At 43.4% G+C, this 14,173-nt stretch overlaps 1 protein-coding gene across 2 annotated transcripts in view; it reads left to right on the top strand.

The window, feature by feature from the left end:
- LOC106654839 (insulin-like growth factor-binding protein complex acid labile subunit) overlaps positions 1 to 14,173 on the top strand; it is a 272,241-nt gene that overhangs the window by 174,151 nt on the left and 83,917 nt on the right. Inside the window, exon 1 of one of the 2 annotated variants that reach the window (XM_014374912.2) lies at positions 49 to 704. The exons of the other annotated variant lie outside the window; for it this stretch is intronic. The gene's annotated coding sequence lies outside the window, so the exon portion shown is untranslated. Of the gene's footprint in view, positions 1 to 48; positions 705 to 14,173 lie in introns of those variants that run through there. 2 annotated transcript variants of the gene reach the window in all.

Below are 14,173 nucleotides of genomic sequence, written 5' to 3'. Positions count from 1 at the left end.
GATGCCTCGCGCTCTCTCTTTTCTCAGTCTGACGGCGAGCGCCGAGCGGCTTGTGCTGCTGCCTGCCACTGCCTGCCCCCACCACCTCGCGCGAATTTTATACTATACTCCGTTCTCTGATAACCGTTTGTGCATAAAATCGGTTTCGCATATAGGTTTCGTTGTTCGTTCGTTCGTTCGTTGTTTTTTGGCGCGAGTCTATATACCTTCGATATCCGAGTCGATGCACAGTGAGATCGTTTACCCACGGTGTGTTTGTCGAGATGACGCGGATTTTCACGACGACGCTGCCGATTCGGTGTAAAATTTACCGATGTCAGTAAAAATAAGAGTAAAAAGTGTGAATTTGCCAAAGTGCTTCATAGTGACAGAGCTACAATAATATATAGCTCTTTATAATATTGTATTGTTGTTTTGAATTCGTTCGACGAAGAAAAGTGTCAGTGTCGCACGCGTTTTTGTGCTCAAGCGATCGTTCGATCGTTTTTTAATTCGAAATACATATAGCTGCAGTTTGGCTACCGCAGTTCTCTGCATCCGCACTCGGCTACCTACGGAATTATACAGCTCGGTGTGTAACATATAGGTGTGTTATAGTGTGGTGTTACATGCTCGACCGGAGCTGGAGAAGAAGGAGGATAGTACAGCGGAGAGAGAAGGTCCGATCTTGCCTGTGCAGTGTGCGCGTGCACCTTTAATAACGGGTGAGTGAACGCGAGATTTTTCCACTCAAGCGCGCGGCTGCCGCTATACTACTAAAATGAAAGCAAGTGTCAAGTGTATCGCTGTTTCCTAAATGTATGCTCCGAAATTCGTATACATAAAATACGAATACCGTGCAATTCCTTATTTAATGCTTCCTTGTGTCGTTGATGTTTATTGTGCGTTTGATCGCGTCTCGAGTCCTACGACCGGACCTGTCGAATCATTTGATACGAATTTGTGTGTGTGTGTGTGTGCGCACGTGAGATTCCAGATTTCTGACGTAACGGAAAAAAAAAGGAACGTGACGCGAGCGCGCAGATGTAAACACAAACAGATACGCGACTGTCATTGTGTCGACAGTACGAGAACTCCGAATCTCATGCGATGACATTTTTCCGACTTACGACGCTCGTTATACCGAGAGAAAAAAAAAGTCAGTTCTGTGATTGGCGTGGCCAATGAGACGAAGATCTTCGTAGTGTACACACTACGCGCACGAGAGAGAAAGACGACGACGCAATTTTTCAGGAATCGCAGGTCGCTGTTACGCGGACATTAAAGGACGCGTATAAAAAAACACACGCGTACACGTACAAGCAGTCATTGTATATTACAGTGCGTCGACTCGTGCGTGGCCGCAGCAGCAGCGGCAGCAAAAGAGAAGAATGTCGATCGCCGAATACCTTGACTGCTATGCACTGTATATAATACGAGTGCGGAAGGGCCGTGCGTCGCAGAAGGTGCGCGACTTCGGGCCGCCGCGTCGTCATTTTGCAATCCATATAGCTTGCACTGTGTGTGCAGTGCAGCCCGAGAGTCTGTGCGTCTGCTCGCGAGCAATGCACGACGAGAGAGAGGCGACTCTCTTCTTCTTCTTCTTCTTCTTCTCTCTTTGTGTTATGTTCAGCCGCGTGCGTGTGCATCCCGCGTATATAGCGTACATTGCACCGTATATATACCATGCGTGTTATAATACATGACTCTTCCATATACAATATGTATACCTGCACCGTATATTGCTCGCCTCTGCGAGCGAGCCTGACATTGACTCTCGACAGTCGACACAGCATATATATACATATAGCATATACACTCGGCTATATAGCATGCGCGAGCAATTATCGCTTCAAATTCCATTCGGCGCGGCACAGCTTACATACACAGTACATGTGTGTGTGAGTGCGCGCACTTGTTAAAAAGTGAATCATCGTGAGCCTCGCGCATTACATACAACGTCGTCTCTCCGGCTCTTCTTCTCTTCCTCGATCCAATTATAACATATATATATACCTATACGTACACGGGGCGGCGGTGCACAGCAGTTCTTCTGCTGCTGCTGCTGTTTCATCGTTTTTAATTTTTTTCACCTCAGTGGCGATTACGCGCGAGCGAGCGTTACATTATATATCATTTTCTCTCTCTCTCTCTCTATGTGTAGCGAGCGTTCCGCGTCGCGCCTCCACCTCCTCGACGTTTTCATATTATGTATATAATACGCACGCTTGAAAATATTACGCCGCTCTTTCTCTCTCTCTCTCTCTAAATTGGAACTCGACTCGCGAGCCTCGATAATAAGGTCGTCGTCTGCGCGGCTGTGTGGCCATCCAGGAAGTTCGCACGAGCTCGAGCGTAATTTCTTCTTCTTTTTTTTTTACCCTCGGACTTGAACCTTCTGCTACACTCCGATGGGCGCGCATAGTTGTACGCGCGCGTAAACTGCTGCGCACAGGGCTCGACAGCAGCGTTGTCCTGTAGTTACGTGTCGCGTCCTATAAAGTGCCGTAGCGCGTTTAGGAGTCGGCTGTATAATTTTTTTTCTTCTTCCCAGCGGTAGCTTTACGTACACAGAACCTAGCGGCCTTTCCAAGTTCTCTCTCTAAGCTTTTTAACTGGAATGTGTCGCGCAACTGACTTTAACGCGAAAACTACTGCTGCTGCTGCTGCTCTGGCTCGCCAGCTCGTTTTGTTTCGCGCGTATACGACGACATTTACTGAGTATATACGGTGCGTGAACCGTATATATACGGATAGAATATTTTGCGCCAGAGACTCCCGCGAAAAGTCAACAATAATTACACGCGCTCGGCGATTTAATTTCTCGCTTTTGCCGTATAGTCGTGCTGGCAGTTAACGCACGATGTAGGCCATGCACGACGACGACGCTCTCTTATCGGCTCTCTGTCCTGCTGCTGCGATGCGATGTGGCCTTTTTTTAACGTGCGAAATTCAATCGGCGATAATTTTTATGGACTTTATTCGCGGAACGCTTAGCCAATGCTTCGAGGAACCTCGATTCGATGCCAAGCGGACGTCTCGCATGTGTGTGTGTGTGTGTGCGAGTGTATGCATAATATAACCCGCTCGACTCAAACACACACACACACACACACATGCACACTCAACTTTATTGTTCGGAACGATCACGCCTGCGCTTCGATATCATCGTATATATGTTGCGAGCTTCAATGAGCCATATTGTGCGTTTATGATATCGCGCGAGGCGATCGCGTAACGAAATCTTGTTTATAATTTTTTTGCGATCGTGCACACGTTATACGTATATTAATGTACAGGCGGCTTATTATTATATTATTATATATAACGTGAAGCGAAAGACGATCGCCTTTTTAACGCGTGTCTCATTATCGAGACACACATATATATTGATTCATCATAACAATTCTTACGTTTAGCTGACTCCGAGCTGTTGTTATAAATCGCTTTGCGAATTTTTCACAATATTATACGGGGCGCGCTCCAAAGAGGTGTCGAAATATTTTAGCCATTCGGCGCCGCGGAGAAAGAAAAATATATAATCTCGAGCTCTTGGTGCACATGCCTATATATATATATATATCTCTCGGAATAGGTGTGCAGCACGTCAGTATATAAAATACTGATAACACACACACATACACACAGGAGGCACAAACCGGACTTTGAACAAGCAGCAGCAGCTGCTGCTGCGCAAAATCTATTTCGAAACGAACAGCTCTCGATATATTCGCGCCCGCGCGACTTTTATTATCTATAGGTATACATGATATAGGTGTACGCCGCTGCACTAGCTGTACGCGCGTTATGCTGTTTTTTCTCAGCTCTCATATATATATATTTTTTTTATTTCTCGCTCGCTCGCGCCGTCTTATGGAATTTCTTCCATATAATATCGAGGCCAACGCCGTCGTCGACGTCGACGACGGCTGTGCACTCCTTATACACATGGACTTTTTCTCTCCTTCCTTTCTAGTTCTCTCTTCTCTCTCTCTCTCTTTTAAAGATGCGCGCCGGAGAATTAATCATTGTGTCTCTCGACTTAATGCTCTCTGTACTGCAGCAGCAGCAGCTATATAGATGCACTAGCTGCGGCCTGTGTACTGCTGTTCCACTGCAATATATTATACCGTACTTGCACTGCTCTCGGGATGTGGGAATTTTATAAGCTCGCTTTACAGCTCTCGCTTGTGTGTGCACGTGTGCATATATATACTGCTGCACCTCCTATGTATCACGAGACCTTAATCGACTCGACTATTTGGCTTATTTTGCCGTCTTTCCTTTCGTCGTCGTGTTTTTCAGGCAGCTATATATATGAACAACAGCGGCGGCAGCGGCACGTGCTTTTTGACGAATGTTTTCTCGTGTGGTTTTCGCATAGGTCGCATAAAATATTATGTACGTAAGAGAAAAAAAAAACCAGGGCGAGTAATATAGCTTTTGTAACGAGTGCATGAACACAAACACACGATGTACGCTAGTATGTGCTGTATATGAATGACTCAGCCGCGAGGATGAGCCAGTGTATATGCGGTGCGTTTTACTCTCGAGTTACGAAATGCAGCGCGAGCGAAACTTTCCGGCGCGTTGACACGAGACTCTTTGCCTTGCTCTATCTCTCTCTCTCTCTCTCTTCGGCTGGCTTGCAGTGCGCTGGCCCGTGCATGTTGTCGTTGCTGCTGCTGTTGTTGTTTCTCTACGCTAGCTGCTGGAACGAGTTAAATTACGGATCTTGCTTACTACTGCTATATATATACCTGCTACTGCTTCTGCAAAGCTTTAGGTTTATATACCTGCTGCTGCTGCTGCTGCTGCTTCTGTACTTTTGCATTATATTATATATTATATTCTCTCTTCTCTCTTTCCTCGGGCTTGCCAAGTGCCGGCGCGAGAGTACCTGCTGTATATACCGTATACTGCAGTACGCAGTTTATATACATAACGCGCCGCAGTTACAGCCCAGTGTAGTATAATAAGCGCGCACTCGACGCAGTCGCGAAATTTAATTCATAATGCAATGCTCTCACGCACACAATGAAGCAGAAGTTGGCGTTTGCGTGGACAACGAAAGAAAAAAAAAAACATTCGTTCGTTATAATACACTTGGCGGCGATGCGGTTGCGATACGCCTCGTTGATTTAATATCGCGTCGAAGGCTGATGGATCGTGTGTATAAATAAGAACTCGAGTAATAATGTTATTCGAGAGCGATAACGCGCGGCTCGTCGAGTAATCTGCCATTATATATTACGCGCTGCGAGCAGGTGACTAATCGGTGGCTTTTATGGGGTACGCGCCGAGCGACGACTTTTGCAGTTAGTAATAAGCGAATTCTGTGTCGAACTATTACGCATTGCGGATCAAGCAGAAGCCGAGAAATGCAATCATCCCTTTCGCGCTGCCACCGACTATATGTATGTGTGTGTGTGTGGCACCATGTATACGTGCGATTACGATTGAATTGCCGCCTGTAGATCGGATATATCTATATGTGCATGTGCGATCGTACTTTGAATATTCAATGCAGCGCGTGGGCCGTAGCCCTTTTCCGTATATACATATATCCCCGGCGAGATATCCCCGGGATCGGCCTCTTTCGCGTTTCGCGCAATGAGCTAGAGGTCTATTTTCCCCCGCAAGGCAGGAGCCCCGCGCAATTCCTATCGTTATATATATGCGTTATACGTATGCCGGTGCAAATAGCGATCGTAGGTAGTAGCTTCGTAGCTGGTATTAGTAGTTTCCCGGGACCATCGCGTGTGCCGTGCCGAGAGCCACGCTTATATTTGCGGCACGTAAAGAGAGAAGAGCCTCCTCCGTCTGTACTACCACCACCACGAGCGAGAGAGAGGGAGAGAGGGAGACGCGAGTGGAATGATCGAATGGATCCGTACTTATTATTCGCGAAATCGAGGGTGGTTTCTGCGAACTTGCTACTACTGCCTTCTCGGTTCCCGATCAGTTATATTAGTCTCTCGCAAGAGCGCGCGGATCGCGTAACGTGTAATTTTCTAATGAAGAAAATCGCCCCCGTACGTTATTGCCCCGTCAATTTGACTAATTGCCTAAAAGTGTGCACCGACCCCCGTACACAGCTCGCACAGAATGATAATAAGAGGTTTCTCTTGGCGCGCGCGGGCGCCTAAGCACACATGCGTTATACGTACTCGTTTTTCGCAGCAGCAGCCGCGCCTTCGTCGCGCGCGTATTATCAATGGCGATCAATGGCCCCTTCGCATCTGGGGTTAGTTATAGTCATAGGCGACTCTCCGAATTTGAAATTAAAATCTGTGACCTTTTGGCCAGATCGGCTTTGGGCTATGTAGCTGCTGCACTGCACACGTGCATCATCGACTATCGGAAAATTAGCATCGATTCGCCCGGGCAGCTTGCTTGAAATGACGCACCGCAACTTACTCTCTCCTGGTATATACTCGCTATACTCGCATGTCGAACGTGTACGCGTGTGTAGGTATATGTGCATAGCTGCTAAACATGCCGTTTGATTGACAGAGGCGAGCAAATACGGGACAAACTGCAATATTTACACTCGATACCTTTGCGAGGCAGCCCGTGGCTAGTGCTACGAAGCAGAAACGAACCAGAAGCAGCAGCAGCAGCTTCTATCTCTATTCCTCTCTCTCACTCTCTAGCGAGTGTATAATATTGATTGAGCCGCCCGCCCCCAGATCGCGCACTTTTTTAATGCGGCCGAGCGAATCGCCAGGCTATCTGTACAAATTTCGTGTGCAGTGTCCCGAATTCGAGTTGTGTACACTTTAATTAATTCAAATTTTATTATTGAATGAAAAAAAAAAAGATTTGTTTTTTCGTCGAGCCTCGAAAGCTTCGTACACATATCTTTATCATTCGACTTTGTCACTGTAGATAATTTTCGCTGTCGCTCGAGTTTCATAATCCATATACATTGTGTTTGTTTTTGCGCGCGCGCGCGCCTGTTCACATTTTTGTTTACGTCGTGTATCAAATTACCTTCCCTCTTTCTTTTTTTTTTATTTCACTCGACTCTTCGACGCGCTTATCAAAACTCCGCAAGCCCGTCTCGATCAACGCGACTCGTCAACGCGCGTACGCGCCTGCACGATGACGTACGAAACATTTTAGTTAAAAATATGTGTGTTAAAAAAAAATGAATTGTTTTTTTTTTTTTGTTTTGATTGCCTCGCGCGTTTTTGTTCGACAGCCCGAGCGAATGAGACGGTGACGCTTGCAGGGAGTTGAAAAATAAAAAATTTTCAGCGTGTACACTCTGCCCGCGTGATTAACGCGCAGCGCGCCTTTTAACGTAATTCCAGTTTGCATTAAAAATGACGAAAACAGAGAGAAAAAAAATTGGCATTCCTTATTACGCACGCGAGTTTGAATAATAGCTCGGCCTGCGCAATATTCAAAAGACAACGCGTATCTAAGCGCACCATAAGACTAATAGGCTAATTAAAAGGCTCTCGAACGCGCAGCGGTGTATCGTACGTACACGGGGCCACGCCTGCGAAAGCATAAGCGCAGGCAAGGCGAGTTTCCGTTAACTTTTATGAAAATTGAACACGGCCGATACTGCTGCCATTGCGTTAATACGGGGCGCGCGCTGAGCTATAGATATAGTACGTCGGCAGTGGATTTTCTCTACTTATATATTATGTATATACGTGTATGTACGTAGGATGAAACAAGTTGGAAAGAGGAGAAGAGGGTACATATTCCGAAGCGTTAATCATACGAGACTAAGTCGAGTCTATCTCGTCTCGGAGAAGGGGGAGGTTGTGAGACGTGATAATCATAAGGATGCAGCAGCAGCAGTGCCTCGGTGTGTGTGCCTACGTCAGCGGCACGTCTGACTCGCGTCGAATTAAATGCGCATAGGAAACGGGCTATATAGCTATATAGGCCTCGTCGCATATGTCGTATTTATTATTTGGCTAATGGCGCACACGAGTAGTAGTAGTAGTAGTAGTAGTAGTAGTAGTAGTAATAGCAGGAGCTGCTGCTGCTGCTGAAGCCATTTCTCTTTTTCAATCGATAAGGCTTAATGCGTCTTTTGGGTCATCAAACTTTATGAACTTAACCGGTGACTAAGCTCTCTCTCTCACTCTCCGACGCGCCGATTTCGTGTCGCTACATGTGCTACCGCTGCTCCATCCAGCTAGGACTGATTTTTTTCCTCGCCTTCGCCCCTCTCCCTTCTCTCACCACCGAAGCCGTCGTCGTCCGGTTCGTGTCCGTAGGGTGTAATAAAAGAATACGACAGTCGGACGAAGAAATACGCATATAACTGCGGAGCTGCCGCTAGTTATCGTACATATAGCAGCGGCAGCTTATATAGACTGCTGCTGGGGGGCGCGTCTACGTCCCTTAAATTTTCGCCCACCCCCGCGCACACACACACGGCCAGAGAGAGAGAGAAGACCACCACCATCTTTTGTGGAATTCTCTTGCACTTATATGTATATAGTCGGGTGTGGTTCTCTCGCTCGTTGGTAATGATGGAAAATTTATGGAGCTAGACGCGCCTTTGCGTGTCTGCACACGGCGTTACACACATACAGTAGCCCGGGATCGTCCTCGCGTATACATAGGGGCTCACGAGAGGAATCACGGATGGTTTCATCGGAGTACGAGAGAGAATAATGGCTCGATCGTGTGCGACGTTAAAAAGGAAAAAAAAACTTGGAGAGAGAAAATGTAAAATAATAAAAAGGGACGATCAGGCAGACGACGACGACGACGATGACGACGATTGATGCGCGCGCCGATGACACGCAATTTTGCCGCGAGTAGCCGGGCTATCATTCGATTATCTTTTAAAAAGTACCATACGATGAAAAGGATGTACGACGGCGACGACGACGACGACAAAGTCTCGATAATATACGCGTCGCTAAAATACTGCACGTGATTCATTATTTGCCCATGACTGGGCTCGAATTTCGTGTGTCTATGTGTAAGCGCCAATTTTTTTTTTTTTTTTTTACGTGTACATTTAATAAAAGCAAAAGCTGTATACACGCTGTACGCGAGCGATGAAAAACTAGAGAGAAATTCTATACTGTGTCATTTTCCTTTTTAATTCGTCTCTATTGTCCACACGAAAGGCGCACGAGATACACAAAAGAATGGAAACACAAGATTTGATATTTACTAATAGTTTTCTCAGCTGGCTAGATAAATAATAAAATTAGCAACGGGATCGCCGTACTCCATATACGTGATTTTGAAAAGTTCCTCGACCCCCCCCGCATGGCAATGATCTTTCGCGTGTGTGCGTGTGCGTTGAATGACGCTCTTTGACCTATCGAACCCGAGTACTGCGTACGCGCGAAAATAACAGGCCTCTGCCGGGCTCGCACAGCTGAAAGCGTTAAAATTTGCGCTCGTACATGCGTTAGCTGTATACAGTCGAACAATCGACGCCAATCTCGCCAGTCATGAAAATTTCGACTCGAAAAATCAATCGCTTTTTCGCTCTTGCGTGCATATATGCATGCGTGCGTGCGGCTTCGGCGGCTGGCACATGCTCGAACAAAGATTCATCAGAGAGAGAGAGTCGAACTGCTAAATCCCCGCAGCTCTCTCGCGTTTCTGTTTTATCGCGTGTTTGCGCGAACCCAGATGCAGCAGCAACTTGTCCATCGCGCCCGAAAATCCCGCGCTCATCATCGAGCTCTTGTTCTATTACTACTACTACCGCTGCTGCTGCTGCTCGTCGCTGCCATATATAATTCACTTTTCCTCGCGCGCTTATGTATCGCAGTGTAGGCTGCAACTGCGTGTGTATTTAACTCGCTCTCTCTCGCTCAGGTATAGCTGTATATATAGCGTATATACCCCGAGCAGCTTCCTCTTTCAACCGAATCTTTGGCTGAATTTATACTTGACATTATGCATATATATACGGTGCAGAGTGAGAGAGAGATAGAGCCGCAGAGCTAGATCCCAGGAAATTATCATTCATAATGGCTCGTTAGTGCGAAGCGCTACTGCTGTTACAAGCGAATTATTGGATTAGTTCACTCTTACTACTACTACTACTACTACTACTACTGCCATGCATCAAAGTACAAACTCTCTGCAGTGTGTGCTTGTGTGTGTGGTGGTAGTAGCTGCTGCCGCTGATGGCGACGACGACGATGATGATGACGATGCGGTTCAAAGTTTGTTTGGCAAGATGTTTGCCGTTCGGTGAAAGGGTGGGTGGGTATAGTGCTGGTGGTCCAAAAGCCCCCGACTCCAACCCCGCCCGCGCACCTACATCAGCACACTCGCATATCCTACTTACACTTCATATTCGAAGGTGTGTGTGTGTGTGTGTGTGTGTGTGTGTGTGTTTTTTTTTTTTTTTTTTTTTTTTTTTTTTTTTTTTTTTTTTTTTTTTTTTTTTTTTTTTTTTTTTTTTTTTTTTTTTTTTTTTTTTTTTTTTTTTTTTTTTTTTTTTTTTTTTTTTTTTTTTTTTTTTTTTTTTTTTTTTTTTTTTTTTTTTTTTTTTTTTTTTTTTTTTTTTTTTTTTTTTTTTTTTTTTTTTTTTTTTTTTTTTTTTTTTTTTTTTTTTTTTTTTTTTTTTTTTTTTTTTTTTTTTTTTTTTTTTTTTTTTTTTTTTTTTTTTTTTTTTTTTTTTTTTTTTTTTTTTTTTTTTTTTTTTTTTTTTTTTTTTTTTTTTTTTTTTTTTTTTTTTTTTTTTTTTTTTTTTTTTTTTTTTTTTTTTTTTTTTTTTTTTTTTTTTTTTTTTTTTTTTTTTTTTTTTTTTTTTTTTTTTTTTTTTTTTTTTTTTTTTTTTTTTTTTTTTTTTTTTTTTTTTTTTTTTTTTTTTTTTTTTTTTTTTTTTTTTTTTTTTTTTTTTTTTTTTTTTTTTTTTTTTTTTTTTTTTTTTTTTTTTTTTTTTTTTTTTTTTTTTTTTTTTTTTTTTTTTTTTTTTTTTTTTTTTTTTTTTTTTTTTTTTTTTTTTTTTTTTTTTTTTTTTTTTTTTTTTTTTTTTTTTTTTTTTTTTTTTTTTTTTTTTTTTTTTTTTTTTTTTTTTTTTTTTTTTTTTTTTTTTTTTTTTTTTTTTTTTTTTTTTTTTTTTTTTTTTTTTTTTTTTTTTTTTTTTTTTTTTTTTTTTTTTTTTTTTTTTTTTTTTTTTTTTTTTTTTTTTTTTTTTTTTTTTTTTTTTTTTTTTTTTTTTTTTTTTTTTTTTTTTTTTTTTTTTTTTTTTTTTTTTTNTGTGTGTGTGTGTGTGTGTGTGTGTGTGTGTGTGTGTGTGTGTGTGTGTGCTTTCGTGAGCACATACTATTGGTTACTTTGAATAATCAAATATGCACCGCCAGCGGAAGTTCAGCTTGATTATTTTTGCTTTGTTTTCATATGCACGCGGTTATACGTATACGCCATTTCGAGGCGATTCCGAAGGAATACGTCAGAGGCCTACCGGACGATATAAGCGATTGATAGTATAGAGGCTCGCGCGAAATCGATGGCCTTTGATGGAGCGAGAGGCCGATATAATACATACATCCATTATGAGCTTAATTGCGCAACCACGCGGTCGGGCCCGCCTATTTACCTTCGATATTTCATTTAGCTTCTTTATTTTACTCTTTTTTTTTCGCGTTAAACGATTACTGCCGCTGGTATATAAAGGGAGATTAAACAAATATCGCATTATATGGCCGACCGGTTGATTGGACGCAAATTTTAATGAAAGACTGTAGGGGACTCTCATTAAAAAAGTCGATCGTTGCTCTGCGCTTGTCTCTCTCTTTCGAATTGAAATTTTAGACCATTATACATATAAAATAAAAAATGCAAATCGATTCGATATCGCACGCTTATACAAAGGAACCCAGAATTGCGCGAGCATAATGAAAAAAAAAGCTTAATCGAGAAGGCGTAAATGGTGTTTGCACGTGCTTTATATAAACATCCTCGACGCTTCGCTCGACATTCGAGAGACAGTTATACACTTAGGCACCTCTGCTGCTTATATATCGGCTCGGCATCTGTCTTCTCTCTTCGCCCCCATCTCCGTATAGTATACGCGCGATAAGCTTCTATCGATTCGCAGAGCAGTAGTAGCAGCAGCGGCATTATATATAAGCGTCGATATTAGCGCGGTGTGAGACTACTACTATTAGTAGTCAGCAGCCCCTCGCTTTAGAACCGCGGCAGCAGCTCCTACGCGCGTGCATAAATTATACATTCAATCGAGTGCGAGGGATTATATACTTTTCTCGTATACACATATATTTTCCGAAGTAGCTACTTTGAAATGAGCTTTTTTGCTGCGCTTTATACGTATACTCTCGCGTGTCTTAGAGCCGTAATATCGGTGAAAAACGCGACGATATTACACAAGATCCGAGCGCGCATAACGGACGAGTGGGAAAAAATTGCTCCAATTATAGGAATCGCTTATATTGAGATATACGCAGAGACGCAACTATATATATACCTGTCGGAGTGCGACGAGTGGTGAATACATGTATATCGATCGCGAAGGAAGAAAAATTAAATTAAATTAAATTAATTACGGTTGCATTGTACGTGCGGTTGTTTGCTCGTGTGTGTGTATATAGCACGCCGTGCATTTGCATTAATATGTATACAGGCTGTGATTGTGTGTATATGTGTGTGTGTGTGTGTGTGTGTGTGTGTATACATATAGCTGCAATTGAGTGCGTCGGTGCACCGTGAGAGAGAGAGAGAGAGAGAGTACGCGATATATACAGCAGCCACTATAATATAGCAGCGAATATGTAGGTCATAGAAAAAGGCAATATATATGCAGCCGCGCGCACCGCCGGGGCAAAGGTGTACAATATAATACGTCACATGCACACACACAAACACATACACACAAAGCCCGAAACTCGACGCACAAAAAGTCACACGCTAGTCTCGCTGCTGCTGCTGCTGGCGGACTTCTATATATGCAAATAATTTCATAGCGCGTTCGGTTTATCTTATTTGAAAATTTCGTCACTCGCGTATAGCGCTGCAGAAATAGTATACAACTGCGTCACATACATACACATAGATACAAAGCTCGAAGATGTATATAAATTTGCGAGCGAGCAGAAAAATCCTTTACGTTTCTGCGTGTGTGGGCTGTACGTACGCGAGCTTTCTTATGCACGCAAGCGTGCGCGTATGCGTGTATAATGCATTCGTTCAAGCCTAACGAGCAGCAAGAGTCTCGCGTCGAGAGGTGGTGGTGACACAGCTGTGATTTGTAAAATTATTCATAGAAAAATCTCGATATATATGTGTGTGTGTGTGTGTGTGCAGCCTGCGTTCTGCCTTTCTTCGTCCTAGTCTTTTTCTCGCGCACGAGCAAACACACAGACACACACACAAGTGCGTCACGCACGTTTCGCTCGCTCGATGCGTCGTTTGGCTGTTGCTCTTTTCTATCTCGTTACGCGACTTATTTGCCAGCGCCTTTTTTATACTCGCGCGCGCGGCTGACGGCTGCTGCGCCGTTTCTGTTCTCTCTCTTCGTATATATATATATACCGCTTTGGCACTGGTAAAAATATCGAAATTCGATAAACGACCGGTGCACTGCAGCTCGCACAAGTGTGTGCGTTTAGATGTTGGGCGTGTTGTATGGGAGGCCTGCTGCTGCTGCTGCTTCGGGGCTCTCTCTCCGTGCTTCGCTCGATGCGCAGTGGGCGAAAAGCGTAAATAAAATGCGATTCACGAGATGCACACTTTCGGTGGGCTGGTGTATACAGACACAAACGTCATAATGCAGAGAGATGTTGCGCGAGCTGCACCACTGCTTATATATATTTGCGTGGTATACCCACACACGTATTATGATATGGAAGTTTTTGGCTTTTTGTCATATTTTTTCGAGAATAAATATCTCCATTCCAAAACTCTCGAAATATAGACGAAAAGAGGAGCAAGAAATTCACTTGGCAATTTTATCGTACGTATACACGCGCGTGATATACGCAGAGACAAAGGCTTGCACGGATTATACACACAGGTAGACGCGTGCATTCGTACGCCAGCATCGATAAAAGAAAAGAATCGCATCGCGCGGGTGGGAAGAAGAAGAAGAAGAAGAAGAAGTAGCTGCGAAGAAGATCCGGGCGCTTGGCTAACGGCGTGTGCGCATTAAAAACGAATCATCGTCGATCGGTACCTATACCACCCGATGTATATACATAGCGTATATAACGCGGAATACGTA

The sequence above is a fragment of the Trichogramma pretiosum genome, unplaced genomic scaffold, assembly GCF_000599845.2.
Source record: "Trichogramma pretiosum strain Unisexual culture from Peru unplaced genomic scaffold, Tpre_2.0 scaffold23, whole genome shotgun sequence".
NCBI lineage: Eukaryota > Metazoa > Arthropoda > Insecta > Hymenoptera > Trichogrammatidae > Trichogramma > Trichogramma pretiosum.
Note: the sequence above shows the minus strand (reverse complement) of the source record. Positions and strands in the feature narration are given on the sequence as shown.